Genomic DNA, 12,909 nt, shown 5'->3' with positions numbered 1-12,909 from the left:
CCCAAGAGAAAGGCTTGGATTTCCCGCATACTTTTGCTGCAGAAAGCCAGGCGCACAGGGAAGCAGTGTGGCCCCCTGACCATCCTCAACTCTGGTGCAGCCCTGCACCACAGCAGGGGAGGCCAGACAGAACTCACTCCTGAAGCCAAACCCTCCAAGGTTTGCTTCTGGTGCCTCTTCCTGTGTCATTGTCATTAACCTGTTGTGATGCTCAGAAACCCATGCACTTGGTCATCGGCGTCCAAGTCACATTGCTTGTCTGGGGCACACCTTCTACTCAAGGGAAAATGAAACCTCAGGAAAATCCGATCCATCCCAGACCACGCTCCCAGCCCAAAATAGTGCGCTGCTGCTGAGAGTGTCTGGACGACGCCTTGCCTCTTCCTCAGAGATCTGCTCCAAGGGCCTGGACCTGGCTGCCTGGTTCGTGGAGTGAGCAGGTCCCTCATGCAGTACGTGGAGCTCAGGAAGTGCTTGGCCATCTTCCCATTCAAGGCGAGTTTGGTTACAGCTTGAGGAAGTGTAGCTCCACCTAAGAGAACTACCAATCAAATAATTAGGGCTTGGAAATGCTCCATTTCACCCTTCCATCGTCCATCCCAGGTCACCAGCCAAAATGTAGAGGAAGGCTGAGGACAGGCTCACCTGGATGGAAGCATGCTCCTGTTTGCCCTGTTTGCTTCATTTTCTGGAATTTTCTGGCCCTGAGCTCTGTGGCAACTACAGCTTATGCCTTCCTCCTTTTTCAAGCCTCCAATCGGGCCAGAAAAAGAAGCAATGAGACCTCTAGAACAGGATAATAATATCAATCATTTGATATTTGTGCAATGCTTTACAGTTGACAAAGTGCTTCCTGTGTATTTCCTCTTTTGACCCACATAATAACACTGGGAGGATTATAGGGCAGACATTAGTAGCCCCATTCTTCGGATGGAAATAAATGGATTGACCCTTGAGAACCCTAATGCTGGAAATCACAATTCGATTGACCTTTCAGAGGCACCCAGTGCAAGGTCCTCTCTGACTTGGAAGCGTGATGTACTCTTCCAGCACATGTAGCCCAGAAGGTGGAGGCAGATCCCAAAGTGGTTTTGCCCACTGCAAAGTTCATAGGTCTGGTGGTCTGGGTGATGCTGGGATGTTTCCTCTGGGGTGAAAGACACGTTGTTGCATCTTGTACCTCCTACCACTAAGACGGCATCTGGCTTTTGCCAGGCCTCGTGGATTTGCAATGCCACATAAACCACACCTGGAAGTACTGATCTGATCTATTTATCACATAACCTAGTCGGCTGTCAACTCTGAGTGGGGCTCAGAGCCAGAAAAGACTCACTGCAGGCTATGGCTGTGTGCAGTTTGCCCCTAGGCCACATGGCATCCGCTGAAGCATGCCTCTGCTCCAGTCTCCAGAAAGCCCCAGTAGCAGAGCTGCCACATGGGCCCCTAGGGATCTGGACAGGGCTGCCCTTTTGTGGCAGGGAACTACTCACATTTGAAGAGCAGCTCCAGACACAACACTGGGCCCTGGTCCACAGGAGCTCCCGGGCAGGAGCTGCATGAAGTCAGATGCCCCTTTTCCCCGTGCCGTAAGTTTGGGTGGTTATGGCAGCAATCCTTTGCACACAGGAACTGAGATGCTCAAGATCCAGCCCGTGCAGACCCAGGTGAAGAGAAAATGATGTGCACAGATGGTGCAGGCTCCTGCACCCCTGCCTGCTGCACTGATACCTCGCCCTCAGCTCACATCGGCAGACTCCAGGGCTTCTCTCCAACCAGCTGCCAGGGGGACAGAACTGGGCCTGGGCCACATAGGGCAGCCCTGTGCATCAGCACCAACTAGCAAAGGTAGACTGCCCAGGCCTGCCACTCAGGGGTCCCTGGAGGACAAAAGTGAAGGAAATTCCTCCCCATGGACAGAGCTACAACTGCCCTGAGGGTTGACCAATCTTTATGCAGAAGCCACCTGAGATGTGCCCTTGCACAGACTCCCAGAGGAGCCAAGGAGCCGGGCAGGCTGGGCAGGAGCCTGGGAGGAGCCGACTGGAAGACCACGTGAGGTTAAGCAAGGTGGAAGTAAGCCCAGCCCTCGGGCCACCCCCCGTGACCCCTGGGGAATATGCACTTTAGCAACCTTAGGCTTGGGCTGATCAAAGGTCCTGGCTCAGGGGTGGCAGAGGGGGTGAAGGTGGTGGTCAAGAGAGAAGGTTCCACTAAGTGAGCACAACAGGGCGTCTACTCAGCTTGAAGTCATGGTTCTCACTGGGTAACTTTTGGGCCAAAAATGCCACTGAATCCACAGGCAAGAGGGAACTGGTGAAGGGCCTGGATCCCGATGGCTCTGAGGAGCTAGAGTTTCCACTTACTAATGGACTCAAGGAGGAGTCTTATATGGAGTGCACTGATTTCCTGGGGTACCCCTTGTGGCCTCCACATCCAGTGAGGATGGTGGACAGGCAACTGCAGCCCCTGAAAAGGGCAAGACAACCAAGGCCTTAGATATTCCGCTTCAAGAGGTCAAAGGTCCCAAACCCGGAAGCTATCCAGGCCAGCCTAGCGCTGGAGGAGAAGTCCGTGACACAGATTATGGCCACACAGCCTGCTGCATTAGTGGAGACAGGAGCTTGTTTCACTGATACTTTTAAGTTAAACGTTTACAGAGCTTATAGCAAGCCACCGCCTTGAGACTGATGCTGTGGCAGATTGGACTCAACAGATGGCGTGAGTGGGTGTGACTGTCCCTGGGTGGACTGCGCAGAATGTCTCTGGGGCACCCCATCAAATGCCCTCAGCTGTACCTCCCACTCATTCCAGCCATCCTCTGTGGGAACTGGCAACTCCACACAGGTACGACCTGGAGACAGCTACCTTCAACTCCATGCTGTGTGCCTCTGGTCTTCCACCCCAGAATTTCCCTGTGAACCTGCTTAGTGCCCACAGGTGCACAACCCAGAGTTTAGGGGGAATACGCCCAATGCAGGGCTCTTTGACCAATAAGGGATGGGAGCTGGTGGGTAAACATGTCCCTCTTTCTCTTCCATAGAGAAGTCCCTGAGACCCCTGTCACGCGGCTCCTTCGCTGTCCCTGGGATCAAGCACACAGTTGCCCGCAGCAGTGACTGACACAATGACAGACTTTGCACAGCTCTTCTTCTTTCCCTGCTTCAAGCTCCCGCCTTGCTCCTGCTCCATGCTCCAGGACAGCGCTTTCACTCCCGTGTCTGTTTCCAGGCATGCTTTCTGGGGAAACCAGATGTAGTCATTTAATTTTAGTTGTCAACTTGACTGGACTAAGAGATGCCCAGGTAGCTGGTAACATGTTATATCTGGGGGTGTCTGTGAGGCTGTGTTTGGAGGAGATTAGTATTTGAATTGGTGGGCTGAGTAAGCAGAGCCACTTCACCAGCATGGGCAGGCACCAGCCAGCCTCTCTGTTGAGGGCCCAAACGGGACAGAAATGAGGAGGAAGGGCATTTGCTTACTGTTTAAGCTGGGACTCCCACGCTCTCCCACCCTCAGACATCAGTGCTCCCGTCTCCTGGCCCTCTGGGCTCAGACTAAATTGCACCATCGGCTTTCCTGGCTCTTCAGCATGCAGACAGCAGATCAAGGGACTTCTCAGCCTCCACAGTCACATGAGCCAGTTCCCATAACTCTTCCTAAATGTGTACATATATCTTCTAGTTTGCTTGTGTTTCTCTGGAGAACCCGACTACTATACCAGGCTGTCATGTTACCCATTCCTAATTACCAGCGAATGTGACATTCAAGTCCTACACCTTGAGTTCTCCGTCCCTCGATCAGCTCATTTCCAGTGCCCTCACCTCCATTCCACTTTATCAGCTTGCTTCTAGTGCCTCCCAGAGCACTGTCATCGCCAATGACTGCCATATTCATGAGTCCAGATGTCAACATCCCTTTCTCTTCCTCAACCTTCCCTCAGTCCCTTTCAGTCAGTCACTCCCTCTGCACCAAATGTTTAGCATCATCGACACTTTCTGGCTTAGGAACCATCTCCTTTCTCGTTACCTAGCAGCCTCCCTTGTCTTTTGTTTGTTGGTTTTTTTAAGTTTTTTAAGTTAAGATTCCAGAGAACAATGTATCTATCATGCTTCCCAATTTCCACTATCCTCTTACTCTCCTATCTTATTTCTTGACAAAATCACCTCAGAATTAATACAACTGCTGTATCAATCCATCTTCATGCTGCTGATGAAGACACACCGGAGAACGGGAAGAAAAAGAGGTTTAATTGTACCTATGGTTCCCCTGGTCGGGGAGGCCTCAGAATCAAGGCAGGAGGCAAAAGGCACTTCTATGACAGTGGCAAGAGAAAATGAGGAAGAAGCAAAAGCAGAAATCCCTGGCACACCCATCAGATCTCCTGAGACTTATTCACTATCACAGGAATAGCACGGGAAAGACCAGCCCCCACGAGTCAATTACTTCCCCCTGGGTCCCTCCGACAACATGTGGGAATTCTGGGAGATGTAATTCAAGTTGAGATTTGGGTGGGGACACAGCCAAACCATACCATCTGCCAACTGTTTTGTGCTTACATCCCGGGTGTTAATCACTGTTAGAGAAAAACCACAAAGCTGAACAATTTGGAGCCATTATAATAGCTCACCTCACTGCATCTATTGAAAGCGTAATCCCCACCAGACATTATTCAAAGTTCATTACATAGATTATCTCGTCCCATGCCCTGCATCCTGCTGGAAAGCTGCCCAGAAACCCTGCCCTCCAGTCTCTGAAATGCATTCTCAGAAAGCTTTCTCTCCTGCAGCTCAGAGAAAATAGAAGTCATTAATTGAGAACTTGGCAGATACCTTCCTTCACATTTCACTATCATTCAATGATGATTCTTTGCTTTAAATCCAAAGACTCTATTTGGCTCTCTTAACACCATCCTCCATTAATTTTTCTTCTGCCCCTTTGACACCCTTTCAGTTATCTCCCTTATCCTTCTGCTCATGCTTTCTTTTATATTTTGAATGTAATAATATTGAGGGGGGAAAATGTAGTTTCTTCTCTACTTTCACAATGCAGAGTACTTGTGAAACCAGGTTGTGTAGGGGATTTTTCCCGCATACCAGGCAAATAACCAGTCCTGCAGCAGTGGACACCAGCTGTGTGTCCTCCAATTCGATTCTAACACCCTCTTCCTAGAGGTAGCATCAGACCCCACAGGGTGAGGGCTCAGTCCCACAAGATCGCCGCTGACTTCTGATGCTGATTACAAGCCCCAGGTTATTTCACCTGTGCTTCTGACAGATTGGCTATAAATTGGAGTTCCCATGATCCCTCTCTCAGTTTAATTTGCTAGGATGACTAACAGAAATCAGGAACACACTTATGGTTAGCAGTTTATTACAAAAGATATTTTAAAGCATACAGATGAAAAGATGTGTAGAGCAAGGCATGTGGGAAGGGATGAGATGCTTCCACGCCCTCCCCAGGCACTACCCTCCAGGAACCTCCATGTGCTCAGAAATCCAGAAGTTCTCCAGACCCAGTCCTTTGGGATTTTTATGGACGCTTCATTGCATAGGCATCACTGGCCATTGGTGATGGACTCAACCTTCAGCCCTTCTCTCCTCCCCAAAGGTCATGTGGTTTGTGGCTGAAAGTCCCAACACTCTAATTATGCTTTGATATTTCTGGTGATTGGCTCCATCATGAAGACATCAGTCAAACATTTGCACATGGAAAGTATGCCTTTAGACATTCCAAGGGTTTTAGGAGGTGTATAACAGGAGACAGGATGAAGACCCATATATATTTCATAATATCACAGTGGTTCTTAGGATAGTCACCTCTCTTCTGGATCATTTTTTTTTCTGTTGATTTATTTCATTGCATGGATTCCATTACCATCTCTTAAGAAAATTATTCTCTGATAAGTCAATAAAGCTGGAGAACAAAAACAAAAAGGAAGAAAATGATTCTCCGATTAGACGTTCAACCTATATGTCTCTCCAAAACTCAGACTCACTCAACATTTTCATTCACATCTAAGAAACCCATATCAGAAAACAGAATGATCTTCCCACATAAACTACTTCTCTATCTCTATCTGCATCTAACAAGCCCTACAAGTCAGCAACATGACCTCACCTTTGACTCTCCCTCACCTCCCCCTCTATCTCCATACCTTTCAATCACCTACTTCTTAAATATCTTTCAAAACTAATCTTCCGTTCATACTCACTGCCATTTCCATAGTCTAGATCATTGTCATCTCCCTGCCTGATGGCAAGAAACTTCTAGTCTCTTGCCTTCATACATGGCTGTGATGCTTAATATTGGGTGTCAACTTGATTGGATTAAAGGATGCAAAATATTGTTCCCTATGGTGGCAGCGGGGTGGGGTACCCATGAGGGTGTTGCCAAAGGAGATTAACATTTGAATCAGTGGACTGGGAGAGGCAGACCCACCCTGAATCTGGGTGGGCACCATCTAATCAGCTACCCGCGTGGCTAGAATAAAGCAGTCAGAAGAAGGTAGAAGAAACTGACTTGCTGAGTCTTTCGGCCTCCATCTTTCTCCCGTGCTGGATGCTTTCTGCTCTTGAACATCAGACTCCGAGTTCCTCAGCCTTTAGATTCTTGCACTTATATCAGTGATTTGCCAGGAGCTTCTGGGAACTTCGGCCACGCAGTGAAGGCTGCACTGTCGGCTTCCCAACTTTTGAGGGCTGGCTTCCTTGCTCCTCAGCTTGCAGATGGTCACTGTGGGACTTCACCTTCTGATCCTGTGACTCAGTTCAAACAAACTCCCCTTCACATATGCATCTATCCTTTTAGTTCTGTCCCTGTAGAGAACCCTGACTAGTGCAATGCCTGTATTAAATGTAAGTACTTTTTTAGGCTCATGCCAAGCCTTTTCTCATGTTTATCAGCATATTTTGACATGAGTCATTAGGATTGACTGCTCATCCCTGAACTCACCCAAAACATGCTGTGCCATCAGCTTATTTTCTATAAACTTTTGTTGAATGAATAGATGACCATTAAATAAATTAAAGAATTACTCCATCAATAAATAAGTCAATCGTTGTTTACTTTAAACTCCTTGAGACTGACTCAATTTCTGCATTTTGTTTACTTCCCATTATAACACCAAGGATTAACTTGAAATAATAATCATTATTGAATTGGTCAACTGAGTGCATGCATCTTGGGTCTAGATAATAATCCTAAAGTCTTTTGACTTATTTTTGAGCCCACCAGACCAAAGGTTTCTACGCTCAAATTTGTTGGACTTCAAAAAGGCAGATACCCCATAGATCTTCATCTTCATTTTGTTTCCATAACTTGAGTTTTGTGGCCTACAAAAAAGGGTGAAAGTAGGGCCTGAGTATCCTGAGACAATGAGTTTAGAGGCCTGGATTCTGAGCATGTTGGCTGAGCTGCATCACAGACAAGATGTGAGGACATGTCCAACAAGCATGGCCAGCAGCAAGGGCATGGCCACAACAGTCTTGAGGCTCTTGAATCTAGAGGCCTAGATGTTAAGGAGCAAGAGCGAAGGATCATAGCAGAAATGAGAGGACCTTGGAGGAGAGGCTGAGAACATCAAGTGTAGAGGCTAGGGGGCCTTAGGTCTGGGTTTCCTCCCTAGGATGACTGTGCTTCAGTCTCCACTCAGGTTTTCATACTCCTGAGAGTGAGAATGTGATTGGCTGAGCTTGGCTCAGGCTCCTCTCCCTAGAATCAATCAGCCATGGTCTAGAGTGGAGTGGGTGAGCACCACTCACACTCTGCAGACGTTGTGAGCTGGACAACGTACCACTTTCTGTATTCTGTATATCCCAGAAGTCTTAAGTTTTCATTGAAGCTTGCTTAGCCAATTCAAGCCCAATTTCAGTGATGCAAATCTCACATCTATTATATGCAAATAATGCATGGGTCCCTTTTCTGTTGATGTATTTAGTCCTCAGAAACACAGGATCATGGGCCAGATCAAGCAGTAGCAAAGGAGTATTAACACTAGAGGTTCAACCAAGCTCGGGAACAGTTACGAGAAAACAGGATAAAGGCGAAGACTTTGCTCCAAAAGAAGTTGATGAAGGAGGGGGTTGCTGTCTGCCGTCCAGCGTGGAAAGGGGCCAAGCTGGGAGCCTGGGAGTCTGACCTGTCTCTCACATGTGCAAGTCTGCAGCAGTAAAGAATCCAGAGCATTCACAGTGACACCGGATCAGCCTGTCGCCATTTAGCTCTGACATGTCTGAGTGTGAATTCTCCATAAAATGTCACAGTGCAGAGGGAACAAGAGTAATAGTGAACCTGATGACCTCCCCAGATCACACACTGCCCATCTCTGGAAGCTGTTGGGAGGCATAGGCCTCTCAGTGGAGCACAATTTAATGCACCTTATGGGATCTACTCCCACACAGCAGCATAGGAAATGTTTGGGAAAGGAGAGCTTGGTAGTGAGTGTCCAGCACAGATGTGTTACATCAGTGGCAGCACTGCCAGGGGACTTCCCTCCCCAGTCTGCACTCTGAAGGGCAGACATTGTCTGTCTGGGCCCTGGAGTCACCCATCCCAGGAATTTGGTCACAACCACAGACTTCTAATTTGTAATAACTGTCACTGTTTTGTAGCCATGCAACAGGACCCAAGTGCACACGGCACAATTTCTTTTGGATAAAAAGTTGTGGTGTCAGATGTTTTACCAAAAAGCAATGCTCTGCAGCTGCCACCTTTGCTAACCCTTAGAACCTCAGCCCAGGCTGTGTGGAGTGCTTGGTAATGCTCCAAGTAGCTTTTTTACTGTTGTTAAATTTGTATTTTTAATTTTATTTGATATTAGATTGGGAAATCCCTGTGCAGTTTTGTTACATGGGTATATTGCATGATGTTGATTTGGGCTTCTGATGAACCAGCCTCCCAAGTAGTGAACACAGTACCTAATAGGTAGTTTTTCCAAGTCTTCCCACTTTGGGAATTCCCACTGTTTATTGTTCCCATCTTTGTGTCTATGTGTAGCCAACGTTTAGCTCCCACTTATAAGTGAGAAATGCACTTGGTTTTGGTTGGCATTTGATTTTCTACTTCTTCATTAATTCACTTAGGACAACAGTTTCTGGCTGCATCCAGGTTGCTGCAGAAAACATAATCTCCTTCTTTTTTATGGCTATAGTATTCCATGGTGTATGTGTATCACATTTTCTTCATCCAATCCACCCTTGATGGGCACCATGATTAATTCCATGTCTCGAAGCGGCTTTAGTCATCTCACCTAATCTTGCACTTCTCTGTGAGGCAGTCAGGCAGGCATTCAGTGGTTCGCACACTCAGTCAGCAAACATTTAGCTAGCATCTTTGTGTTGCCTCCCTGGTTCTCACCTGAAGTAGAATCAAGGCTCTAGGTTCCCTCCCTTGCTCAGCATGCTCTATGCCCAAACACGAGGTCTAACACATTCATTTAACTTGTGTCCTAAGGAGACGCTTAGAATGATGGTTAGGCAAACAGAACTGACCCTATTCAAAAGCAAATACGGACATTCCTCACTATACAAAGTGGCAGAGAACTGGTTCCAGGACCCGCCAAGTATACAAAAATCAGCACATACTCAGGTCTCCACCATCAGCCCTGCAGAACCTCCTTCTAGGAAAGTCGGTCCTCCATGTACTTGACTTTCCTATTCTGCGAATATTGTATTTTAAGATCTGCCTTTGCTCAAAAACAAAATCCACATATAAGTGGACCCCTGTTGTTCAAACCTATTTCTTCACAGGTCAAAAGTATATTTAAAATCATGTCATTCAATATTCAGTGAAACTTGAACTGAAGAAGGAAGAAGAATAGAGAGAAGAAGAGAAGGAAATACCGGATGATTCGGGGAGGAGGAGGAGGAAATAGAAGGGGGGGGTGCAAGAGAAAGAAAAGCATCCCAGATTCCAAAAGATAGTTGAAGCAAACACTGTAGGATACTGACACCAGGAGAACAAAGAAGAAAATAAAATTAATGACAAGAAACACAAAGGAATACGAATAAAGAAATAAAAGTGACAAGGGTGAAAATAAAAGAGACAAACAGAAAAGAAAATTGGAAATTTAACATAAAAATAATTATATACCTAAGGAAGAGACTAGGAAATATTGTAAGACATAAAATTCAAATAGGATCTTTTCTACAATAAAAAAAAAATACAATTCAAAGGTTCACTGTGTCCTGATAAAAAGAATATAGGATTAAATACACCAAGATTTGTCCAACAAAGAACCACAGATGGTTTGAAAAAGTAAAAGCCAATATCCTAAAAGGAAGATTATTAGCTGACTATCATACTTTCCTCAGCATTTCCTTCTTACTAAAATGCAATGAAACAATCAAGATTTGCAGAAAGTCAGACTAACAGCTCTATTACTCCTCAGTTGTCATGTGTCTATGGCAATAGAAATATTCTAATATAGGTAAGTCATCCAAATGTGGATGAACCACATCACTTCCTGATAATTATTCTTGAAAACATAATCCAGAAAAAGCACATTAATCAAAATTCAGTCATAATTAATTGGGAACATAAGGGTCAAATGGCTGACAGTGATCATTTAACCAATTTAAAAGGTCTTTCTCTGCCACCCAGGCTGGAGTGCAGTGGCAATATCACATTTCACTGCAGCCTCAACTGTCCCAGCTCAAATGATCCTCTCATCTCAGCCACTTGGGACCACAGGTGCGTGCCACTATGCCCAACTAATTTTTTTTGATAGAGCTAGGGTCTCCCTATGTTGCCCAGGCTGGTCTCAAATAGCAAGATGATAGTTTTAAACCTATCATATCAATAATCACACAAGTGATCTAAATCCTCAATTAAAAGGCAAATTATGTATTAATAAAATAGGACCAAAAAAAAACAGGCCTAAGTATATGCTGCCTATAAGAAAACACTTTAAATAAAATGATACAAAGAGCTGAACAGCTAAAGACCGGAAAAAGATATGTAATCCTGACATCAATCAAAAGAAACTAAGAATAGCTATGTAAATAAATATCAGACAAAGTAGATTTTGAGCAAAGAATAGCAGTGATAAAGAGCATCATTTTATAATGTCAAAGAGGTCAAACAACTAAGAGATTCTCTGTAACTAACAACATAGCTTCAAGATACATGAAGCAAAAACTGCTAATAGAACTGAAAAGAGACATAGAAAAAGGCACAGTTAGAATCTAAGATTTGCAAATTCCTATCTCAATAACTAGTAGAACAAGTAGAAAATCAGTAAGGATATAGATTTGAACAAAACTATCAACCAGCTTTAACCTAGTCGACACTGATAGAACACTCTTCCTGACAAGCACGCACATTCTTTTCAGGGGCACCCGGAACATCTGCCAAGGCATACTCTTAGCTGTAAAGTCTCAATGGTAAAAGCATGCAAGGACACACGAAGCATGTTCTCTGACCGCATGAAACTGCTTTAGAAATTAGTAAAAGAGATTAGTAAAAGAAACGTACCTTTAAAATCCCCAATTATGTAGAAAAATAAGTAACACACTTCTAAATAACTCAGGGATCAAAGAAGGAATTAAAACAGAAATTAGAAAGTATTCTGAGGTAATTTGTAAATGAAAATGAAACATACTGAAATTGGTGATATGCAGCTAACGTAGAATTTTATAGCACTGAATGCCTGTATTAGAAAAGAAAGGTCTCAAATCAATAACCTCAGCTTCCACTGAAAGAAGCTAGTAAAAATATTTCAAAATACATGTTGTATACAATAAATATATACAATTTTTGTCAACTTTTAAAAAATAAATTTAGAAAAATATTAAATTAGAAAAAATATTAAAGACAATACTTTTAGTGTTGTTACTTTTAAAAGAAACTCCAAATAAGCAGAAGACAAGGAATAATAATAAAGATCAGGGTGGATTTCAATAAAACAAAAAAGAAAAGCAATATAGGAAATTAATAAAGTCAAAAGTGGAATCTTTCAGAAGTCCAATCAAATTTATACTGATCCATTTCCATTCAGACCGATCAGGAAAAAAAAACAGAAGACACAAATTAGTAATATCTGGACTCAGAGTAGTCACATCACAACATATTGCAAGAATCCAAGAAAGTAAAAATGGGCCCCAACACATAAACCCGCAAAAGTGAGGCTAGGTAATGATGCATGTCCACCCAGAAGGTGAGAGTGGAAAATAATGCATGTTCCCAGAAAATGACGGCGCACATCTCCCTTTCTTGGCCCTCAAAGGGGCTCCCAATAGCGTTAAGTTTAAAGAGTAGGTCGAAGAACAGCTGTTTTAGTGAGATGCCAGTGAGGAAAAGTATTGGCATGTATTTCAACAGGCTTAAAGAAATACCTGCACAAATGCTAATCTGAGAGTTAACAATGGCCATCTTAGGCTATTAGGACTCTGGGGATTTTGGGCAATGAGCTTATTTCATTATACAATAAACAATAAAGCTATTTGTGGAAGTTTTTATCTTCAGATAGAAATTCATGTTATTAAGGGTGTGGAAAGTGTATTGCATACACTGTAGTATTACAACTGTTTTGGAATGTAATTTGACAGAAGCTACTAAAAGTTAAAGTATGTATCTGCATTGACTAAGAATCTGGTCTTATGTAAATAATGGTCTTAGTATGTGAGGACTGCTGCATAAAGTTTTGCAACTGTGAACTCTAAGACGTATCATCTTCCTGTTAGTTATCATGGATTTGTATATATTTTATAACAGTTTCTGGCAGTAAAATGTCTCGGGGGATGCCTTTTTCTAACTGTCACCATTTGGACTAGCAGTGATGTTCAAATGATGCAGGGATTTTATTACACGGTTATTTGTACAGATCGGAAGAATGAGGAGAAGAAGAGAAGAGAAGGAAAATGATAGAAAAGGGAAGAAAAAGAAATAGAGGAAGAGAAGAAGAGAAAGAAG

Source organism: Saimiri boliviensis, chromosome 12, assembly GCF_048565385.1.
Source record: "Saimiri boliviensis isolate mSaiBol1 chromosome 12, mSaiBol1.pri, whole genome shotgun sequence".
NCBI classification, from domain to species: Eukaryota; Metazoa; Chordata; class Mammalia; order Primates; family Cebidae; genus Saimiri; species Saimiri boliviensis.
Note: the sequence above shows the minus strand (reverse complement) of the source record.